The sequence below is a fragment of the Bos mutus genome, chromosome 1 (assembly GCF_027580195.1).
Source record: "Bos mutus isolate GX-2022 chromosome 1, NWIPB_WYAK_1.1, whole genome shotgun sequence".
In the NCBI taxonomy this organism is placed as follows: Eukaryota; Metazoa; Chordata; class Mammalia; order Artiodactyla; family Bovidae; genus Bos; species Bos mutus.
In genome coordinates, this window is record NC_091617.1 from 12,217,867 (window position 1) to 12,242,103 (window position 24,237).

Sequence of the window (24,237 nt, forward strand, 5' to 3'; positions counted from 1 at the left end):
TTAAAGTATTGCTTTTTTCAAAAGAAATCCTTCATATCGACATTGTCAGTAGAAATGATTTTATTGAGGGTAGTGATAAGCTTTGACAAGACGCAAAAGGATGCATGTCATATTGATGTTTACAAATGTTGAGTCTTTAATGTCATAGAAGCAATACAGTTAAACATTACCAACCTTTATAACTATTAAAAATATAGAGTACATTGATTTCTTTCAAAGCTTATCATTTTGTTACCCCAGGTTATATTTATAAATATTTCTTCATAAATCAAATTTCTTTCTGAATAAATATTTAGTTGCTCATTAGCATTATCCCAGGAAATGTTATTTGTGCCAGGCTCCAGAAATAACAATGAACCATGAAAATAAATATTATAGACAAATAAGCAGTACTTTATAAGGATACTCAAATCTTGGTAGGAGAGTGTATAAAGTGCGATAAAGACATACAAAGGTAGCTAGCTGAGTCCTCAAGGGTAAATCACACATTTTATCCTCTAGAATAAATCCAAAGATTATACCTTATAAACCTCTAAAATATGCTCACCCATATTCATATCCACACCCCACACAATACAAATGTGCTCATACATACAAAAGTCAAAAACAGAGTTCAAATCAATACACTAAGAAAGCATATACAAATAATATCCTATTTGGGGGATTAGAAAAAGAACTAAACATACTGAGGGTTGACTCTTTTAGCAGGATATAGATAAAGAATATAAATAAAACAAATTTGGCAGAAATGACTTTTAGATACCTAATTTTTTTTTTTCAGGAGAGAGATAAAATTTCTTCAGACTCTAAGGAAAGAAAGAATGCACTTAAAGACACATACACACAATCCACCCACATCTATTTTTAACCTTTCTATATCTCTTCATTTTCCATCTTGAAGTGGAAATAACATCTAGAAGTGACAAACAATGACAGAGCCTCAAATATATTAATCTCCCCTGTCATCTCAATCTAAGATACTTCCTCCCTTAATCTAAATTAATGAATCACTCAATCTAAATTAATGAATCAGAGGTTGAAAACTGGCCCAGAAAACAGACATTCCAGGGTCAAAAATTAAGAGGCAAAGACACAGAGTCTAAATTAAAATCTGTGGACCAGATGTATAGAAAGAGCCATAGATAGATGAGCATATATTAGAGGTTTGGAAATGTCAGAGCAAGGACAAACTTTAGGAAATATCTGATGATAACACCAATAATCAGAGAAGGTTGAAAACATGTTTTAAATATTCCAGAGTGAATTTTCTGAATGGATCATGGGAAAAATAAATAGAAATAAATACCAGCTGAGAAAAGAAGAGAAGTAAAAGGCAAAGGCGAAAAAAAAAAAAAAAAAGATATACCTCTGATACAGAGTTCCAAAGAATAGCAAGGAGAGCTAAGAAAGCCTTCCTAAGTGAATAATGCAAAGAAATGGAGGGAAAAATTAGAATGGGAAAGACTAGAGATCTCTTCAAGAAAATTAGAGATACCAAAGGAACATTGCATGCAAAGAGGGGCACAATAAAGGACAGAAACAGTATGGACCTAACAGAAGCAGAATATTAAGAAAAGGTTGCAAGAATACACAGAAAAACTATACAAAAAAGATCTTCATGACCCAGATAACCACGATGGTGTGATCACACACCTGGAGGCAGACTTCCTCAAATGTGAAGTCAAGTGGATCTTAGGAAGCATCACTATGAACAAAGCTAGTGGAGGTGATGGAATTTCAGCTGAACTATTTCAAACCCTAAAATGATTCTGTCAAAGTGCTGCATCCAAAATGCCAGCAAATTTGGAAAACTAGCAGTAGCCACAGGACTCAAAAAGATCAGTTTTCATTCCAATTCCAAAGAAATGCACTGCCAAAGAAAGTTCAAATTGCTGCACATTTGCAGTTATTTCACATGCTAGCAAAGTATGCTCAAAATTCTTCAAGCTAGGCTTCAACAGTATATGAACTGAGAAATTTCAATTATTCAAACTGGATTTAGAAAAGGCACAGGAACCTGAGATCAAATTGCCAACATCCGTTGGACAATAGGAAAAGCAGAGAATTCCAGAAAAACATCTACTTCTGCTTCATTGACTATACTAAAGCCTTTGACTGTGTGGATGACAACAAATCGTGGAAAATTCTTAAAGAGCTGGAATACCAGAACACCTTACCTGCCTCCTGAGAAATCTATATGCAGATCAAGAAGTAACAGTCAGAACTGGAAATGAAACAACAGACTGGTTCCAAACTGGGAAAGGATTACATTAAAGCTGTATATTGTCACCCTGCTTATTTAACCTATATGCAGAGTACATCATGAGAAATGCCAGGCTGGATGAAGCACAAGCTGGAATCAAGATTGCCAGGAGAAATATCAATAACCTCAGATACTATGATGACACCACCCTTATGACAGAAAATCAAGAGGAACTAAAGAGCCTCTTGATGAAAGAGGAGAGGAAAAAAGTGGGCTTAAAACTCAACATTCAAAAACTAAGATCATGACATCCAGTCCCATCACTTCATGGCAAACAGATGGGGAAACAATGAAAACCTTGCCAGACTTTATTTTCTGGGGCTCCAAAATCACTGCAGATGGTGACTGCAGCATATGAAATTAAAAGAGACTTGATCCTTGGAAGAAAAGCTATGACAAACCTAGATAGCATATTAAAAAGCAGAGACATTACCTTACTGACAAAGATCTGTATAGTCAATTCTATGGTTTTTCCAGTAGTCATGTATGGATGTGAAAGTGAAAGTCATTCAGTCATGCCTGACTCTTTGTGACCCCATGGACTATACAAGTCCATGACATTCTCCTGGCCAGAGTACTGAAGTAGGTAGCCTTTCCCTTCTCTAGGGGATCTTCCCAACCCATGGATCAAACCCAGGTCTCCCATATCGTAGGCGGATTCTTTACCACCTGAGCCACAAAGGAAGCCCATGGATGTGAGTTGGACCATAAAGAAGGCTGAGTGTTAAAAAATTGATGCTTTTGGACTGTGGTGTTGGAGAAGACTCTTGAGAGTCCCTTGGACTGCAAGGAGATCCAACCAGTCAATCCTAAAGGAAACCAGTCCTGAGTATTCATTGAAAGGACTGATGCTGAAGCTGCCTCTCCAATACTTTGTCCACCTGATGCAAAGAGCTGACTCATTAGAAAAGACTCTGATGCTGGGAAAGAATAAAGGCAGGAAGAGGAGGGGATGAGATGGTTGTATGGCATCCCTGATTCAATGGACATGAATTTGAGCAAGCTCCAGGAAACGTTGAAGAACAGGGAAGCCTGGCGTGCTGCAGTCTATGTTGTCTCAAATAGTTCGACATGACTGAATGAGTGAACAACAACAACAACAAAGCAAATATTGAGGAGTATTTGTTGGTGATAATCAAAACCTCCTACTGGCACCCTAAAAATAGAAATCCTGATTAAAATATGATGTTGTTTAAGTATATTATGGGTCATATAAACATTTTTAAAAATTGAAATTAACAAGTGAGAAATAATACAATTCATATAAATGTTTTAAGTATATAAATACTGACATAATAATAGAAATTGTAGGAATAACAGCAGAAAAATAAAAACTAGATAAAAAGGACAAGATGGGACTTATAACCATAAATGACAATATATGAAATGAAAATTTTACAGGGTTTTTGGGGTATGTATAATAATGATGGGTCCACCAAAATAAAAAAAAAATAATAAGGTATGTACATGTTAATCTGCAGAATCTGTGAATGTTCGATTACACAGATATTCGGAATTGAGTTTTCGAATAAAGAATTAAGTTCCCAATAAAAGACCTTTAAATAGAGAGATTATCCTGTAGGGTGCCTAATGTAATCATGAGGATCCTTGAAATCAAGAGACAGAAGTCTTAAGTGATCCAATATGAAGGCTCAAATTGCCTTTTCTGGCTTTGAAGTTGGAGGAAGAGGACCATGAGCCAAGAACTGGGGTAACCTCTGAAAGCTGGAACGATGCACAGAAACCATTTCTCCCTTGAAACTCTGGAAATAAATGCAGCCCCGTAGACACCTTGATTGCAGCCTATTGACATGTGTGTCATATTCCTGATCCATAAATCTGTATGATAACAAATTCAAGTTGTTTTAAGTCATCCCATTTGTAAAAACAGAAATATCAAGCAATATGTATTCTGGAATTTCAAGAATTGAAATTAATAGGAAAGTTTTAACACAAGTATCACAGCAAATGTTTTAAGGACTTATGAGAAAAATAGACATAATAATAGAAAATAAGGAGGATCTTGGTGACATAATGGAAATGATAAAAGAGAACCAAATGGAAACCTTAGAATTGAAAAGGACAATATTTGAAATGAAAATCTTACTTACTAGATTTATCAACAGACTTTATCAATATACAGCCATAGAAAATATCAGTGAATCTGAAGAAATGTCAATAGAGCATTTAACTGAAAGAATGATGACTGCTGGACATGATAGATATGTGGTTCATGTAAAAGTGGGTTTCTATGGTAGGAAGGATCTTTTCATGACTGTATTCAAATTCTTCTTTCCTTATATGTGCTTTCCATTCATCATTGAAGAATTTAATTTTTTAGAGGACAGAAAATGTAATGTTCTGGGACTTTGCCAAGATTTAAAAGACTGGACACGACTGGGGCGACTTAGCAGCAGCAGCAGCAGCAGCATGTTCTACTCTTTTTTTTTTCTTGGAACCCAGCCACCATGCACTGAGAAGTCCAAGCTCTATGGAAAGGCCATGTTCATCACTGAAGTAAACTGCTTCAGATGAGTTCCTAGTCAAAGAGACACAACTTCTAGCCAAGTGAATGATCTGTTTCAGCCACATAAGCCCGGACTAGTAAATATACCTGCAGCCACAGTTGACATGTATTGCAGAAATCTCTATCTGAGCTCATTCAAAATGCTACTCTTTGTGCAGTCTTGCAGAGCCAGTGTCTACATTTTAAATAACCCCAGCTCTATGCTCTGACTCTAAATAATTACTTCATACTGCTCCTTAACTTTTCTAGGCAGTTCAGTGCCACAGAACTTAGAATTTCAGCACTGGATACCCAATCTCATGAGCTGACTTCTCCAAAGCTGTCGAAGCATATACAATGGTTAATCATGAGTTCTTGAGCTTTCCCTTTCTATGGGTCATATCTGATAACATTATAGCACAGTCTAGAAGTATTACTCAAATGAAGTTAAAGAAACTTCAGTCGTGTCTCCAAATCCTAAATATTCTACAATCCAATAGCAATAGTGTCAGGTCCCATGCAAGATATTGCGTTCAATAAAATCCCTTGTTTATTGAATAGAGTTGCTGTCATTTCTTCTGCACAAACTCTCTAACAGGACATATATCTTTGGGTTAATAGAGAGCACAGCTCAGTTCACTCTATTTTTAAGACTGGTAACGGAACCAAACAAAAGTGTCAGCTTGAAAATTGTCTGACATGAGAAATACATTAACTACAAAGGATAATCTATCTTTTGAGCTTGGGAAGATCAGATGGCCCCAAAGACATAGAGAAATAGTTTTAATCACCTGGACTCTACCTGTTCAACTCTGTTTTATGGGGTCTCTTTTTACCAGAAAACCCAGTGGTCACTGTGGTCATGACCTATCTGTGTGTCAACCATGAGTCAAAGGCAATATCATGCCTCACTACTCATTTATTTCATTTTCTCTATATCAGGACAAGCTAAAGAAAAATAACAACTGAACAAGACTAAAAAGAAAACAAGACAAAAAACTCCTGACTTCCTGTAGGCAATATAGCAAAAAGAAGTAGACAGGAATTCACTAGAGCTCACTGATCATACTTAGAAATTTAAGTAATAGGTTTGTGAATACGAGTGAAGATGAGAAGAATGCCAAAGTTCATGTCGACAGCTGTACAAAAAGCAATGGCACAAGGAAGCACACGTCTCTAGGTTAGTGAGAGAAATGGTACTTGAGCAGGAAACCCTCCACCTTTAAGACGCTCATGTTCTTCAGTGATCTTTCTAGATGTCATTTTGTCAAAATATTTTGGAGGCTTTAAATATATCCAAGAGATGTTTCCAAGGAAATAGTTATATATACATACAATTTTATCGACATAATACAGCAGCAATTCTTATGAGAATAAAAAATTGAGAAATAAAGAAACAAAACAACATTTTCAAAATATAAACATGGTTGTTATCTCTTTAGCTCATGAAAATCAGCTCTACAAACCCGATTTTAAATTTAGATGCTTGATATGAGCATGTATTCAAATTTAATGTTACTTTGAAACTGCACTTAGGAAAATATTTAACCTGTCTGGTGCCTCAATTTCCTTCTCTGAGAAAAGAGAATAAATACTAATACAACCTAATACTTTGCAAGGATTAAATAGGAAGCACTTAGTGAATTTATTATCCAAAGCCTATTTCTGTGAAAGTGTGTTTACAATATATCAGTGCTTTTGAAACCTTTTTTGATGATAAGAAGTACACATTATATTTTATTTCCAATACACAAACATATAAACACACACAAACACATGCAGTTTCACACACCTGTAACACACAAATGAACTCTCAGATCACTTACTCTATATGTAGAGCACCTGATGTTTACATTGCATGCTGTGCAATGTTATGCTGCACTATGCTATTTTTGCCACAGTCAGCTGCCATATTTTCATTTTAAAATCCTTGCCATAGACTCACTAAATCAATTTCATAATTTGCTAAAGTTTCCCTGGATTGTTGTTATAAATATTGCTGTTATTTAGTCATTTAGTTGTGTCATACTCTCTTGCAACCCCATTGACTGTAACCTGCCAGACTCCTCTGTCCATGGGATTCCCCAGGCAAGAATACTGGAACGGGTGGCCATCTTTTTCTCTATTAGATCTACATGACCCCTAAATTAGGTCATCATTTACTACTAGTCTAGCTAATCATTTAATATCTAATCTATCGAATCCACCTATTTATTCTCTGATATTTGGTTGCTTATTAATTATATTTCTGTTTACTTTCAATAGAATGTGAGATTAATGGAGGCAAGAAGTTGCTTCTTCAATAACTAGAACAGTTTTTTCTAGATGATATTCTAAAATATTTTTAGTTAAGGGAGCAATTAAAATATTGTGGCCCTAGGGAAAAAATTAATTAAAAATATATAGATTGTCACAAAATTGAAATGCTATACTTAAATTATTTAAAGATACATAAACAGAAAAAAGTAGATAGCTTGGTTAAGAATTCCATAAAAAAAATATATATATATATACACATATATGTTTTGTTTTGTTTTTCTCATGTGGCTCAGTGGTAAAGAATCCACCTTCCAAACAGAAGACTTATGTCCAATCCCTGGGTTGGGAAGACTGCCTAGAGAAAAAATGGTAACCCACTCAAGTATTCTTGCCTGGGAAATCCCATAGTCTGAGGAGCCTGGTGGGCTACAGTCCACGGGGTTGCAAAAGAATCAGGTACGACTTAGCAACAACACAATAATATATGTGCATAGAGAGAGACAGACAGAGAGAGAGATTGTTGTTGTTCAGTCACTAAGTCATGTCCGACTCCATGAACCCAGGAACTGTGGAATGCCAGGTTTCCCTGTCCTTTACTATCTCCAATAATTTGCTCAAGCTCATGTTCATTGAGTCAGTGCTACCATCCAACAATCTCATCCTCTGTTGCCCCCTTCTTCTCCTGCCCTCAATCGTTCCTAGCATAGAGCCTTTTCAAATGAGTCGGCTCTTCACTTCAGATGGCCAAAGTACTAGAGCTTCAGCTTCAGCAACAGTCCTTCCAATGAATATTCTGGGTTGATTTCCTTTAGGATTGACCGGTTTGATCTCCTTGGTGTCCAAGGGACTCTCAAGAGTCTTCTCTACCACCACAATTCAAAAGCATCAATTCTTCGGCTATCAGCCTTCTTCATGGAGAAGGGAATGGCAAACCATTCCAATATTTTTGCTTGAGAATCCCACAAACAGTAACATAAGACAGATATAAATTTATGTGAAAAAGCATGTCCCAGAGACATGTTGATGCTGTAGAATGTTGAGAACATTTTAAGGCTAGGTATTTTTAAGACTAAAAACAATTCAAGAAACCATGAAGAAAAAATATATATTTGATTTTCATTAACTGTTTAAATCATAACACACTGGGAAATATATGCTTAATATCATGATCCTCTGAAAATATCCCTAAGGAGGTTGGATATCTTTTTATTTGTACTCAGTTTTGCTATATATTTATTCTTTTTTTCCTATTTTAAATTTGGTATCATGCTAGTTTATGTACAAAAATAATCAAATATGTAATTACCTAGTCAAAAATGCTGGTGGCTACCAAAAGTGAGAATATTAATATATCGATCCTAATTTATATATTATGTAGCTTCTAATGCATAATTTTCCAGTTCGTTTACATTACATACCACTATATTAAATTACTATGGATGTGTGGCCTTGTCAGAACTCTTTATAAAATGTGACAGCAGACTAGTAGCTGACTATATATACACAGTGAATTAAACTCAGTGAACTGTCAGTGTAACGATATTAGTTGGGATACTTAAATTGAATTTGTAACTTCTTTCAAATAGGATGTCTTATAATCCACTATGTTAAAATTACTGGAATAAACGCTTGGAAAATTTTAAATATACTGCATGCTAACAGCAGAACTATACCACAGCAATTTCATTAGCAGTATTTTTTTCAAGTATTCTTTGAATATTTTTATTTTAAAATAAAGTTAAAATTGGATAAAATGAAACTCTTTGGTTTAAGAAATAATAAAATTAATATATATATATATATATATATATTAATATTAAGAAATATTTCCTTTGAATCTCACAGAGTGGGTATTCATGACAATCACAAAGAATATCCACCAATAGGCATGTTCATCTTTATTGGAAATGAAAAAGAAAATGATAAATACCTACATGAATATACCAATTACACTCCCACTAGTGGTAGGATGAAGACTTCCGATGTCTCACACACTTACACACTTAATAAGTAAGGTCCAATACTTTGGCCAACTGATGCAAAAAGCCAACTCATTGGAAAAGCCCCTGATCCTGGGAAAGATTGAAGGCAGGAGGAGAACAGGGTGATAGAGGATGAGATGGTTGGATGGCATCACTGACTTAGTGGACATGAGTTTAAATGGGCAGACTCCAGGAGAGAGTGGAGGTCAGGGAAGCCCGGCATGCTGCTTTCATGGACACATGCTGCTGTGATCCCATGTGGTCACAAAGAGTCGGATGTGACTGAGCAATTCAACAATGACAACACAATTTAATTATAATCATTATCGAGTTGTTGAATGCTCTATTGTATTTGATGGATTTAAAGTTCTCTCTGATATTCATGAGATCAAGCTTTTTTACATTGGTTTCTAGTTTATTGGCATTTTTTCTTCTGTGAAAAAAAGGTTGATGTTTTCAGCCACTTCCATTTGAAACTGCTTTTATTGACTCATAGATACTGCTTATATATTTGGGATAAAAATTCTTGGTTGGTTATGGATATTATTCTAGCAAAGGATAGCCCATATTTTCACTCTAATTTTTAAATAAATAATATTTTATATTGAGTAAGTCAATTGTATAAATTATTTGGGCTTTCTTGGTGACTCAGATGGTAAAGAATTTACCTGCAATGCAGGAGACCTGGGTTCCATCCCTTGGTTGGTCAGGAAGATTTGGAGATGGAATGGCTACCTACTCCAGTATTCTCACCTGGAAAGTCCCACAGACAGAGGAGCCTGGGGAGATACAGTCCATGGGGTCACAAAGAGTTGTACTAACTGAGAGACTAACACTTTCTATAAATTATTTCCATATTTTTTTATTATTTGTCATTTATAACTTCCTAGACAAAGTATACTATGTATACTGTGGAGTATAAAGTATTCGTTTATTTTGCCTTTTAAAGTTTAATAATTTGCCTTTTACATCAATTTCTCTATTCCATTTTTTTTTCAGGTCATGAGTAAAGGTTGGAATTTTATTTATCCCCATATGAACAACTAATTGTTTCATAAGTAACTACTGAATAATCATTTTCTTACTGTAGAGCTATACTATACACTTTTAATTTTTTAATATATTTTATTTCATTTACTTGTAATTTTATTTTTTAGAGCTAAAGAATAGTTGATTAAAATGTTGTGTTAGTTTTAGGTGTACAGTAAAATGATTCAGTTATACCCTTATATATTTAGTTATGTAATCTTTTCAGATTCTTTTCCTTATAGGTTATTACAAAATACTGAGTATAATTCCTTGTGCTATACAATAGGTCCTTATTGGTTGTCTATTTTACATATAGTAATGTGTATATAGTAATCTCAAACTCCTAATTTATCCCTCCCTGCTCCTTTCCCCTTTGGTAACCACCTAAAAATTATCACATGAAGTGAAGTAAGCCAGAGAAAGCAAGTATCATATGATACCACTTATATGTAGATATAAAAAACATGATACAAATGAACTTATAAACAAAACAGAAACAGACTCACAGATATATAATACACATTATTAACTTCTAAAGTTTAACATTATAATCTGAAATCTGGTAAAGAAAGACTTCTATTTTTTTTTTTTTTTTCCAAAACAATCTTGGCTGTTTTCATCCCCCTAGGTCAATGATTCTCAGTTACGGGTGATTTTGCTCACAGTGGTATGCTTGTTGTTGTTTCCAGACATGTTTGATTGACATGAAAGATAACTTGAGGATGCACACCATAGATGCTGCCAACTATCTAACAATGCACAGAATCACATCCCACATTAAAGACTAAACTGGCTTCAAATGTCAATAGTACCAAAGTTGAGACCCCCTGCTCTAAATGAATATTATAATCAATGTGCCAGGTGATATAACCAAGTTGGAAATTCGATTTCAGTGCTACTAAAAAATTTGGAGATATTTTCACCCTTGATGATAAATATTTCTATCTCTAAGCCAGCAAATGTGTCAAGGTCCTTAGGCACATAACTCTAGATCTTAAAATGTTAAGACCAGTGTTCAACATTTTATTAAATATTCATCAGTACTAGCCAAACAATTTTTATCAGATTCTTCCTATGGCCTATTATTAAAAAAAATCTAAAGGTTATTCATCTAAATTACATTAGCTACATTAATTTTTTAGAGGATGCACTTGAAGTTTATACTTACTTTTAAACACCAATCTTTATACACGACTTTATAAATTCTAATAATTTATCTGCATATTAAAAAACAGAGACATTACTTTGTCAACAAAAGTCCATCTAGTCAAGGCTATGATTTTTCTGGTATTCATGTATGTATGTGAGAGTTGGACTATAAAGAAAGCTGAGTACTGAAGCATTGATGCTTTTGAACTGTGGTGTTGGAGAAGACTCTTGAGAGTCCCTTGAACTGTAAGGAGATCCAACCAGTCCATTGTAAAGGAGATCAGTCCTGGGGGTTCATTGGAAGGACTGATGTTGAAGCTGAAACTCCAATACTTTGGCCACCTGATGCAAAGAGCTGACTCATTTGAAAAGACCCTGATGCTGGGAAAGATTGAGGGCAGGAGGAGAAGGGGACAACAGAGGATGAGATGGTTGGATGGCATCACTGACTTGATGGACATCGGTTTGGGTGGACTCCAGGAGTTGGTGATGGACTGGGAGGCCTGGCATGCTGCGGTTCATGGGGTCTCAAAGAGTTGGACATGACTGAGTGACTGAACTGACTAACTGACTGACTAATTAAAAATGTCTCCACCATTTAATTGGAAAGGTGTTTTAAGCATTAAAATAATTTTGAAGTGTACATAATTTCACTATTTATTGAAATAATTTTAATATGTCAAGGTGAGAATTCCATGTTCATTTTGCTAATGCTAGCCATTTAGTTTACTCAAGGGATAAATGAAGCCTTTTTATGATGTATTATTAATAATATATTTATGTATTGTTCAGTTATTAACTTATGATATGACTGCTAAAATAATGTGTATTTTTTCAATCTATTTAAATTGCTTAATATTAAGATTGAGAAGGGGACGACAGAAGATGAGATGGCTGGATGGCATCACCTAATTGATAGATATGAGTTTGAAAGAACTCCAGGAGTTGGTGATGGACAGGGAGGCCTGGCATGCTGCGATTCATGGGGTCGCAAAGAGTCAGACACGACTGAGCGACTGAAGTGAACTGAACTGAACTGAACTGAACTGAATGCCTTATAAAATGAGATGAATGTCCAGTTTTTCTGTTAACTGAGATCATTTCTGTAATATTAGAATTCTGGTTATTTAATATATAGTATAATATTCCTATGATGCATTCTATACCATATCACTTGTGTAGAGCTTCTTTAAATTTCTATTTAGATTTCATTTGTGATATTGAGACCATTCAGGCACTCTATTTCCTCTTGAGTCAATCTTTATCATATGTTTAGTTTTAAGAGTATATTAGTTTTCTCTAAGCTTCCATATTTATCAGGATAGGCTTATTCACAGTAACATTCACATGTTGATTCCTATCATGTAGCTATAATTGTATGCATGTGTATGTGTGTCTTCTATCGAGTGTCACATTTAGATTATTTTGCTGTCTCTTTCTTTATAGTTTGGTTTATTTTCCAATCATAGCACCACATTAGATATACTAAAATTCTATATGTTTGTAGAAATGTAGGTAGTTCAGTTGAGGAAAGTATGACAACACACTCTTGTATTCTTACCTGGAGAATCCCCATGAACAGAGGAGCCTGGTGGGCTACAGTCCATTGAGTTGCAAAGAGTCAGACTTAACTGAGCAACTAAAGACAGCACAAGCAGTTCAGTTAGGTGGCCTTTTGAGAATTTCAACTCTCAAAAGGAAATACATAAAACACTAAAATAAGGCATGGAATGTTTTGTCAGAACAAATAGTGCATAAATATTATTTTGTTCAAATTATCTACTGCACTAGAAAGCCATTTAATCATAGTAAGACATTTTCTTTAAGAATAAAATGGGAATAACAGAATCTGACCAACTTAGCTCATGGGATCAGCAAAGAAAGTGCAATCAACAGTGATATCATAAAAGAATATACAGATATTACTAAAGTACTGTAAAAGTACTAAATATTCTCAGAACATGCAAAGGTAATGTCATCTTATAGTATATTTTCATGACTAGATGCCACAAAATATAAGAAATAGAAGGAAATAATTTGAACACTTAGGGTGAAATTCAAAGAGAAAGAATAATATCAATTTGAAAAGTTAGAGACAATTATCCAACATTAATCTTGGCATTGAAAGATTAGCAATGTTTAGATATTTCATTTATAATGTCCTAACACAAGATTTTGCACATATTCAGTGCTCAGAAATTTATTTATTAATTGCTTTCAGGAAAATGAAGTGCTTTCATCAGAAACAGGTCAATGTAAATACTTTCTATCTTTATGAGATAAAATAAGGAAATTTTCTTCATTGTTACAAAAACTGTATTAGAGAGTAACAGGGATAAATTGAGAATTAAATAGAATGGAATTAACCCTGGCAATAAGGCTGAGGTCTTGGAGCTGATTTCTGCATTTTCAGGTTTCTTTCATTTCTTTTTTCTACATGTAAATTTCTTGTTTTCTATTTCCAAGCTGAAATCTAAGTACTAGATATGTTTCCAAATTTGAGAAGACATAATTGTAGAATAACCCCATGCTGATTTAAGAAAGAACAAATTGTTAGCCATATTGTTTTTCTGGTGTCTGTAATACTTCCCTAGTCTCCTCCATTCCAGACAGAAAAAAGATTTCCTGGGATCCAGGATTGCAAAGTAGAGAAATAGAACAGTGTCCAGGGTCTTTGATTTTCATGGGAAGGAGTATATTTAAGGTCTACGAAGATACACAACTGAAAAGGAAAAAAAAAAAAAGAATGCTAAAGTGAGTTGGCATTCAGAGCAAAGTGAAAGCTTTGTAGTTGTTGTTTAGTCGCTAAGTCACCTCTAACTCTTTGACCCCATGGACTGTAGCCCACCAGGTTCCTCTGTCCATGGGGTTTCCCAAGCTAGAATACTGGTGTGGGTTGTCATTTCCTTCTCCAGACGATCTTCCCTATCCCATGGAATCAAACCTGCTTCTCCTTCATGCATCTCCTGCACTGCAGGTAGATTCTTTACTGCTAGCCACCAGGGATGCCCTAATTGACTGCTTAAAGGGTATTTAGATAGAAGAATTGATCAAAACTAATCAACATTCCCGACTTCAAACTATACTACAAAGCTACAGTCATCAAGACAGTATGGTTCTCTCACAAAAACAGAAACATAGAGCAATGGAACAAGACAGAAAGCCCAGAAATAAATCCTCACACCTATGGGTACCTAATCTTTGACAAAGGAGGAAAAAGTATACAATGGAGAAAAGAGTCTCTTCAACAAGTGATGCTGGGAAAACAGTTCAATTATGTGTAAAGGAATGACATTAAAACACTTCCTAACACCTACACAAAAATAAATTCAAAATGGATTAAAGATGTAAATGTAAGACCAGAAACTATAAAATTCTTAGAAGAAAGCATAGGCAGAACACTCTCTGACATAAACCACAGCAACATCCTCTACAACCCACCTCCTAGAATAATGGAAATAAAAACAGAAATAAACAAATAGCACCTAATTAAATGTAAAAGCTTTTGCACAATGAAGGCACCTATAAGCAAGGTGAAGAGACTACCCTCAGAATAGGACAAATTAATAACAAATGAAATAACTGATAAAGAATTAATCTCCAATTTATATAAGCAGCTTGTGCAGTTCAATTAAAAAATAAATAAAAATGTGGACAGAAATACTAAACAGACATTTCTTCAAGAAGACATACAGATGGTTAATGAACACATTAAAAGATGCTCAACATCACTCATTATTAGAGAAATGAAAATAAAAACTACAATGTGGTATCATTTCACACCAGTCAAAATTGCCATCATCAAAAAGTCTAGAAGCAATAAATGCTGGAGAGGTTGTGGAGAAAAGGCACCCTCTTACCCTGTTAGTGGGAAGGCAAATTGATACAGTCTCTATGGAGAACAGTATGGAGATTCTTTAAAAAAAAAAAAAAAAAAAACTAAGAATAAAGCTATTATAGCAACCATCAATCCCCACTATTGGGCATATACACTGAGGAAGCCAGAATCGAAAAACACTTCTGTACCACAATGTTCATTGCAACACTATTTACAATAGCTAAGACATGGAAACAACTTAGATGTCCATAGACAAATGAATGGATAAGGACGCTCTGGTACATATACACAACGGAATATTAGTCACCTATAAACAAGAACATATTTGAGTCAGTTCTAATGAAGTGGATGAACCTAGAAGTTATTATACAGAGTGAAGTACATCAAAAAGAGAAAGACAAATATCATATATTAACACAAATACACGGAATATAGAAAGACAGCATCAACAACCTACTTGCAAGGCAGTAAAGGAGACACAGACATTTTGGACATGGTATGGGAAGGAGATGGTGGGATGATATAAGAGAACAGCATTAAATCATAGGCATTATCATGTGGAAAACAGATAGCCAGTGGGAGTTCGACATATCATTCAGGGAACCCAAAGCCAGTGCTCTGTTACAGCCTAGAGGGGTGGGAAGGGAAGGGGTGTGGGAAGGGGTGTTCAAGACAGAGGGAATACACATATACCTAATGCTGATTTATGTTGATATATGGCAAAAACTATAATGATATTGTAAAGTAATTATCCCCTAACTAAAAGAAAACATAAAATAAAATATATAAAACTATGATTGATAGATATAGATATGCAGAAAGAAAGAAAAATTAAGAATCAAAGGAGGTTTAATGTTAACCTAGAAATAAAATCCTTCAGGATGTAAAGGGTTCATTGTAAAACACAAGACTGAAAGTAAAAGATATGGTAAGGGTAGGCATATATCCAATTCCTTTACTGTTTTCTATTAAAATTCTTAGTTTATTTATTTATTTATCAAATTTCCCCTAACCAGTGCAGCACAATCTTTAGGGACTATACAGCTTGAAGTTTCTTTTGGAAAATATGTCAGATTTTTGTTTCCATACTAAGAAAACAGATTGACCAAAGCCTAACTCAGAATTCTGTGAGGATTATTTTGTCTGGATCAGTTCAGTTCAGTTCAATTCAATTACTTAGTAGTTCAGTCACTTAGTCATGTACAACTCTTTGTAACACCATGGACTGCAGCACACCAGGCTGCCCTGTCCATCACCAACTCCCAGATCTTGCTCAAACTCATATTCCTCAAGTCAGTGATGCCATCCAACCATCTCATCCTATGTCATTTCCTTCTCCTGCTGCTTCAATTTTTCCCAGCATCAGGGTCTTTTCCAACAAGTCAGTTCTTTGCATCAGGTGGCCAAAGGATTGGAGCTTCAGCTTCAGCATCAGTCCTTCCAATGAATATTCAGGACTGATTTCCTTTAGGATGGACTGATTGGATCTCCTTGCAGTCCAAGAGACTCTCAAGAGTCTTCTTCAACACCACAGTTCAAAGCATCAATTTTTCAGCACTCAGCTTTCTTTATTGTCTAACTCTCACATCCATGCATGACTACTGGAAAAACTGTAGCTTTGACTACACAGACCATTGTGAGCATAGTAATGTCTCATCTTTTTAATAGCTGTATAGGTTGGTCATAGCCTTTCTTGCAAGGAGCAACTGTCTTTTAATTTCAAGGCTGCAGTCACCATCTTCAGTGATTTTGAAGTCCAAGAAAAGAAAGTTTGTCACTGTGTCCATAGTTTCCCTATCTATTTGTCTTGAAGTGGTGGAACCAGATGTCATGATCTTAGTTTTTTGAATATTTTTGAATGGCATCCAGCTTTAAGCCAGCTTTTTCACTGTCCTCTTTCACTTTCATCAAGAGGCTCTTCAGTTCATCTTCATTTTTTGCCATACTCGTAGTGTCATCTGCATATCTGAGGTTATTCATATTTCTCCTGTCAATCTTGCTTCCAGCTTGTGCTTCATCCAGCCTGGCATTTCTCATGATGTACTCTGTATATATGTTAAATAAGCAGGATGACAATATACAGCCTTAACGTAAACCATTCCCAATTGGGAACCAGTCCGTTGTTCCATGTTAAATTCTAACTGTTGCTTCTTGAGCTGCATACAGATTTCTCAGGAGGCAGGCAAGGTGGTCTGGTATTCCCATATCTTTAAGAATTCTCCATGGTTTAGTCAAAGCCTTTGGCGTACTCAATAAAGCAGAAGTAGTTGTGTAACTGTGATGTCGAAAAAGACTCTTGAGAGTCCCTTGGACTACAAGGAGGTCAAACCAATGAATCCTAAAGGAAATCAGTACTGAATATTCATTGGAAGGACTGATGCTAAAGCTGAATCTCCCATACTTTGGCCACCTGATGTGAAGAACTGACTCATTGGAAAAGACCCTGATGCTGGGAAAGATTGAAGGCAGGAGGAAAAGGGGATGACAGAGGATGAGATGATTGGATGGCATCACTAACTTGACTCACATGAGTTTGAGCAAGCTCCGGGAGTTGCTGATGGACAGGGAAGCTTGGAGTGCTGCATTTAATGGGGTTGCAAAGAGTTGGAAACAATGGTTTTTCCAGTGGTCATGTATGGATGTGAGAGTTGGACTGTGAAGAAAGCTGAGCGCTGAAGAATTGATGCTTTTGACATGTGGTGTTGGAGAAGACTCTTGAAAGTCCCTTGGACTGCAAGGAGATCCAACCAGTTCATTATGAAGGAGATCAGCCCTAGGATTTCTTTGGAGGGAATGATGCTAAAGCTGAAACTCCAGTACTTTGGCCACCTCATGCAAAATGTTGACTCATTGGAAAAGAATCTGATGCTGGAAGGGATTGGGGGCAGGAGGAGAAGGGGATGACAGAGGATGAGATGGCTGGATGGAAACACCAACTCAATGGACATGAGTTTGAGTGAACTCCGGGAGTTGGTGATGGACAGGGAGGCCTGGCGTGCTGTGATTCATGGGGTTGCAAAGAGTCGGACATGACTGAGCGACTGAACTGAACTGAACTGGAGGGACTGCAAGGTGAAGGTGAAAAGGCAGCCTTCAGAATGGGAGAAAATAATAGCAAATGAAGCAACTGACAAACAACTAATCTCAAAAATATACAAGCAACTCCTACAGCTCAACTCCAGAAAAATAAATGACCCAATCAAAAAATGGGCCAAAGAACTGAATAGACATTTCTCCTCTGTGTTTTCTAAATCCAGCTTGAACATCTGGAACTTTTCAATTCACATACTGTTGAAACCTGGCTTGGAGAATTTTGAGTATTACTTTGCTAGCATGTGAGATGAGTGCAATTGTGTAGTAGTTTGAACATTCTATGGCATTGCCTTTCTTTGGGATTGGAATGAAAACTGACCTTTTCACGTCCTGTGGCCACTGATGAGCTTTCCAAATTTGCTGGCATATTGAGTGCAGCACTTTCACAGCATCCTCTTTTTGGATTTGAAATAGCTTAGCTGGAATTCCATCACCTCCACTAGCTTTATTCATAGTGATGCTGCCAAAGACCCACTTGACTTTGGACTCCAGGATGTCTGGCTCTAGGTTAGTGATCACACCATCATGGTTATCTGGTTCATGAAGATCTTTATTGTATAAGTTCTTCTGTGTATTCTTTCCTCCTTTTCTTAATACTTTCTGCTTCTGTTAGGTCCATGCCATTTCTGACCTTTATTGTCCTATCTTTGCATGAAATGTTCCCCTCATATCTCTAATTTTCTTGAAGAGATCTCTAGTGTTTCCCATTCTATTGTTTTCCTCTATTTCATTGCATTGATCACTGAGGAAGGCTTTATTACCTTTCCTTGCTATTCTTGGAACTCTGCATTCAGATGGGTATATCTTTCCTTTTCTCCTTTGCCTTTAGTTTCTCTTCTTTCCTCAGCTATTTGTAAGGACTCCTCAGACAACTTTTCCTTGGGAATGGTCTTAATCACTGCTTCCTGTACAATGTCATGAACCTCTGTCCATAATTCTTCAGGCGCTTTTTCTGGTATTCAGTGGATAATCAGTAATCTTAATTTTCCCTTCCATATCCTTTTTAGTTTTGTGGATAAACTTCAATTTTAATCACCTTATTGTAACATGTTTACCATGCTAGAATACATAGAGCTTTAGCTCAAACTTTCTAAAGAAAATAAAACTACAGATAATGCCCTTTATAATTTCAAGACTAAAAATCTGTAAATTATGGCTATAATAGCCAAAAAGGGGAAAAAATGTATATGCAAGTTAAATGAATAGGAAATGAATAAGTAAACATATTCCTGAGTAAAGTACATATGTAAAATCAATTTATATGTATGCATGAATATCCTCAGCTTCTGAATGCTAATTCATACAACACAGCATAATTATACAATCAAAGAAGCATATTTGACTATATATCAAACAGATAGCCTGCCCAAGGAAATAGAAAACAATTAACCTAAGAGAAAGATTCAATAATGTTGACATCATCCATCTGATTTAAAATGCTTAATTCTACTACAGATACTACACAATAATCCTAAATGCCAATGTCCACTTATTTAAAGTGTCCATTTAAAAATATATATTCACTATAATAAAATATATTGAAGTGCAAAAAGCATATGTCAATAAATTATCTAAACATTAATAGTAAGTCTGATTTTAGATAATATCACATTTCTGTTCCCAAGTAACAAGGAGATAATTAAATTTATCCAATGATGTAAGGTGGGAGAGAAGAGTAAACCATTATCCTTTCTTGCAAAAAAAGACACTTTGAAATTTCATTATACAGACACAGCAGTCTTCCAAAAATATGAGCTAAAAGAGATCAGCTACTGTTGAAGTATTTCAATGACTGCTGCCAGAGATGTCTTATCAAGGGCACAAACAAAATATTCTACCCCACAGTCTATGTATACATGATGGAAAAATCCTAATTAAATGGCATATAGGCTAATCAATAAGCAATATTGATGTATACTACTTTATGTATTTTATTTTAGATTTAATAGAAGATTTAAAAATAGAAAAATACTACTTTGAGTAACTTAATTCATCTGCCTTTTATTTAGCCTAACATACAGCTGTAGACAATAGCTGTCACTATCCCCAGTGAGAGTAAGTTCAAGACCCACCACACAACAGAGACTTAGAAAAAGTTTCTTTGATACAGACACCCAAAATATGTGGGAGTTTTGAGGTAAACAAATAATGCATGCAGATTCTGGAGGCACTTATGATCCTTAATCAAAGGAAGATAAGTCAATACAAGCTGATGGCTTAATACAAAATAATACTTTCCAACATTATCTTTACTGATGGAGGAATTATATTGAGTTCTCAAATCTCTAAAATAGGTTTTGTGTTGCCACTTAATGTTGCTAAAACATAGGAAAATCTTATCGGGATTTTAAGTAACTTTCTTTATAATGCAGATGTAAAGAAAGCAAGTTACATCTTCTGGGACTCTATCAACTCTTTTGAAAATCTACCAACATGTTTTCCTGTCCATGTCTAAGTAACATGTAATAATCCCAACATCTTCCTGGATATTTTCTCCTAAAATGGCTCAACAGAAGATGAGTCACCCAGGAATAGTTTCCAGGGGTTGCATATCCCTGACATGTCCGGGTTTTAAGTTTTTTCTTTAATCTTTTTGCAAATTATTATTCTTTTCTATATATGTTAGCAAAATATTTTCTGCAACAAAAAAGGTGACTACCTGTTTTTGTAAAATAAAAACTTTACTGGAATTTCAGCATGCCCACTCACTTAGTCTGTTGCTGTTATTGTGCTACAACATTGAGTACTCAGTCCCCTACAGGGATGGGACTATGTGAGTATGTGCTTAGTCTCTAAGTCATGCTTACCCCTTTGCAATGCCATGGGCTGTAGCCCACCGGGCTCCATTGTCCATGGAATTCTCCAGGCTAGAATATGGAGTGGGCTTCATTTCCTTCTCCAGGGGTCTTCCTAACCCAGGGGTCAAACCTGTGTCTCCTGACTCTCCTGCATTGGCAGGTGGATTCTTTATCACTGCACCACGTGGGAAGCCTATAAGGCTCATAAAACCTAAAATATTTACTATATGGACATTTATAGAAAAGGTTTGTTGATCCCTGCTCTAACAGCTGAAAAAAAAAAAAAATACTGCCCCAAGTTTATTAGTTAATCTGTAACCATATTGTTGATGGGGAACAAAGATGGAAATTACTATAATGCAAAGAAATACAAAGAGATAATATTGCAAGTGACTTGTCTAAGAACAAACTTTAAAGTAATCAGGATTTCTATGAAGAGTGAAGTCATTTTCCTCAATGCAACTATTTCTTCCCATCATATTCTAACAATTACAGAAACATAATCTTACCAATCTTCATGTTATTAGAGAGTATATGACCAACAAACTACATTATTTTTAGTAAAGTACAATAAAAATTGACCAGAAAAATATCAGTCAATATTTTTTCTCTGAAAATTTCTGTTCCAAGTTCCCTTAAGATGAGTGTCACTCACAGCATCAGGAAGTAAAAAGACTAAAATTCTTTAACAGCTTTCACACATACATTATTAACTTTAGAAGTAGAAAGCTCATGCAGTGAAGAGAAAATAAGATGTTCTGATCTTTAAGTATCAGCATTCATCATTTTTTCCTCCTACAGAATTAAAATTTCATAAAATTAAGATTCCATACTTTTATGAATTATACATTTAAACCAATTCTAATGTTCCCTACAGCAATTTATTATGATGGTTTCTCAAGATTTTCATACTTTAAAAGTCCCCTAAAGCTTAATCATTTCAATAACTCATTTAAAGTTATTGTGTATATTTAGTTCACTGAAAGCCTATCCAATTCATAAAGAAAAAAAAAATCTCTGAATGTATAATGCAGTACTTTCACATTTAGCCATCTGTGCACAATATGAATCATCTATTTTAATATTTTCAAAAGCATTTTATAAACCATAGCTTATATTTATCATTTTGTCTTTGACAAATAGCTATGTGAGCAAGGAATAGCCCCAGAAATTAGTGTAGATATTCATATAAAAATTTTCAAGTATCATTTCAATATTGTAATATGATGAATTTCTTTATTCCCTTTCTTACTTTTATAAGAGGAATTTTTCATTTCATATTTCATGAATATAAACCTCAAACATGTTTCTATGGGAATTATAAACTATCTAAAATGAAGCAATTGCTTCATTCCTAACAAGACTCCTAAATTGCTAAGATAAATGAGAGGTTATATGGATCAAACATAATTTCCTTACTGTATGTTAACTTACCAATTCAAAATAATTTGTATTTTATTCTCTTCCCTATCATTTATAACCCATCAAATAAAATGTTTTCTTTATTTCTACTCTTCCAAGTTTTGTTAACAATATTACTGCCATCACAAAGAATGACATTTTTAAGGGACTAGAGAAAATGCTGAAAGAAAACAAGATGTTAAATATGTATAGTTGATTCACTTTGCTGAACAGCAGAAACTAAACACAACATTATAAAGCATCTATACTTCAATAAAAAATTAATTGGAAGGTAATAATTACTTTACAAAGTTGGTTTCTGCTATACAACAATGCAAATCAGCCATAACTATATATTACTCCCCACCACCATTACACTTAGACCTCTCTTAGTTGTGAGAGTCCCGAGCTGAGCTCCCTGTGTATTGCAGCAGCTTCCCATTGTGCTTAGTCACTCAGTCGTGTCTGACTCTTTGTGACCCCATAGACTGTAGCCCATAAGGCCCGTCTGTCCATGGGAATTCTCCGGCAAGTCTACTGGACTGGGTTGCCATGCCCTCCTCCAGGGTATCTTCCCAACCCAGGGATCAAACCTGCATTGCAGGCAAATTCTTTACTGTCTGAGCCACCAGTGACTACGACCCATTAGGTATCTGTTTTACAACTGGTAGTGTATATATGTCAATGCTACTTTCTCAATTTTTCCCACCCTCTCCTTCCTTCTGTGTCCATAAGTATGTTCTCTAAATTTGAGTCTCTACTTCTGCCATGTAAATAGACTTATCAGCACCGTTTTTGTAGATTCCATATATATGCATTAATGTACAACACTTGTTTTTCTGACTCATTTTATTCTGTATAACAGAGTCTAGATTCATTCACTTTATTTCAACTGATTCACATTTGTTCCTCTTTATGGCTGAGCAATATTCCATTGTATATATGTACTACAACTTCTTAATCCATGCATCTGCCAATGTAAATCTAGGTTGCTTCTATGTCCTGGTTATTGTGAATAGTGATGCAGTGAAAACTGAGGTTGTTGCTGTTGAGATGCTAAGTCATGTCTGAGTCTTCTGTGACCCCATGGACTGTAGTCTGCTAGGCTCCTTTGTCCATGGGATTCTTCAGGCAAGAATACTGAAATAGGTCGCCATTTCCTTTTCCAGGGGATCAACCTGACCCAAGGATGAAACCCACATCTCCTGCATTGGCAGATGGATTCTTTACCACTGAGCCACCAGGAAACCTGAACATTGAGGTACATGTGTCTTTTTGAATTACAGTTTTCAAGGGTATAAGCCCAGTAATGGGATTGCTGGATCATGTGGGAGTTTTATTCCTAGTTTTTTAATACATCTCCACACTATTCTCCATAGTGGCTTTAGCAATTTACATTTTCATCAACAGTGCAAGAAGGTTCCCTTTTCTCTATATCCGTTCAAGCATTTATTGTTTCTGACTTTTGATGATGGCCAATCTGATTGCTGTGTGGTGATACCTCATTGTCATTTTGATTGGCATTTCCTAGTGAGTGATGTTTAGCATCTTTTCATGTGTTTATTAGCTATCTAAATGTCTTCTTTAGGAGAAGGCAATGGCACTCCACTCCAGCACTCTTGCCTGGAAAATCCCATGGATGGAGAAGCCTGGTGGGTTGCAGTCCATGGGGTCGCTAAGAGTTGGACACTACTGAGTAAAGTAATGCTCAAAATTCTCCAAGGCAGGCTTCAGCAATATGTGAACCGTGAACTTCCTGATGTTCAAGCTGGTTTTAGAAACGGCAGAGGAACCAGAGATCAAATGGCCAACATCCGCTGGATCATGGAAAAAGCAAGACAGTTCAAAAAAAACATCTATTTCTGCTTTATTGACTATGCCAAAGCCTTTGACTGTGTGGATCACAATAAACTGTGGGA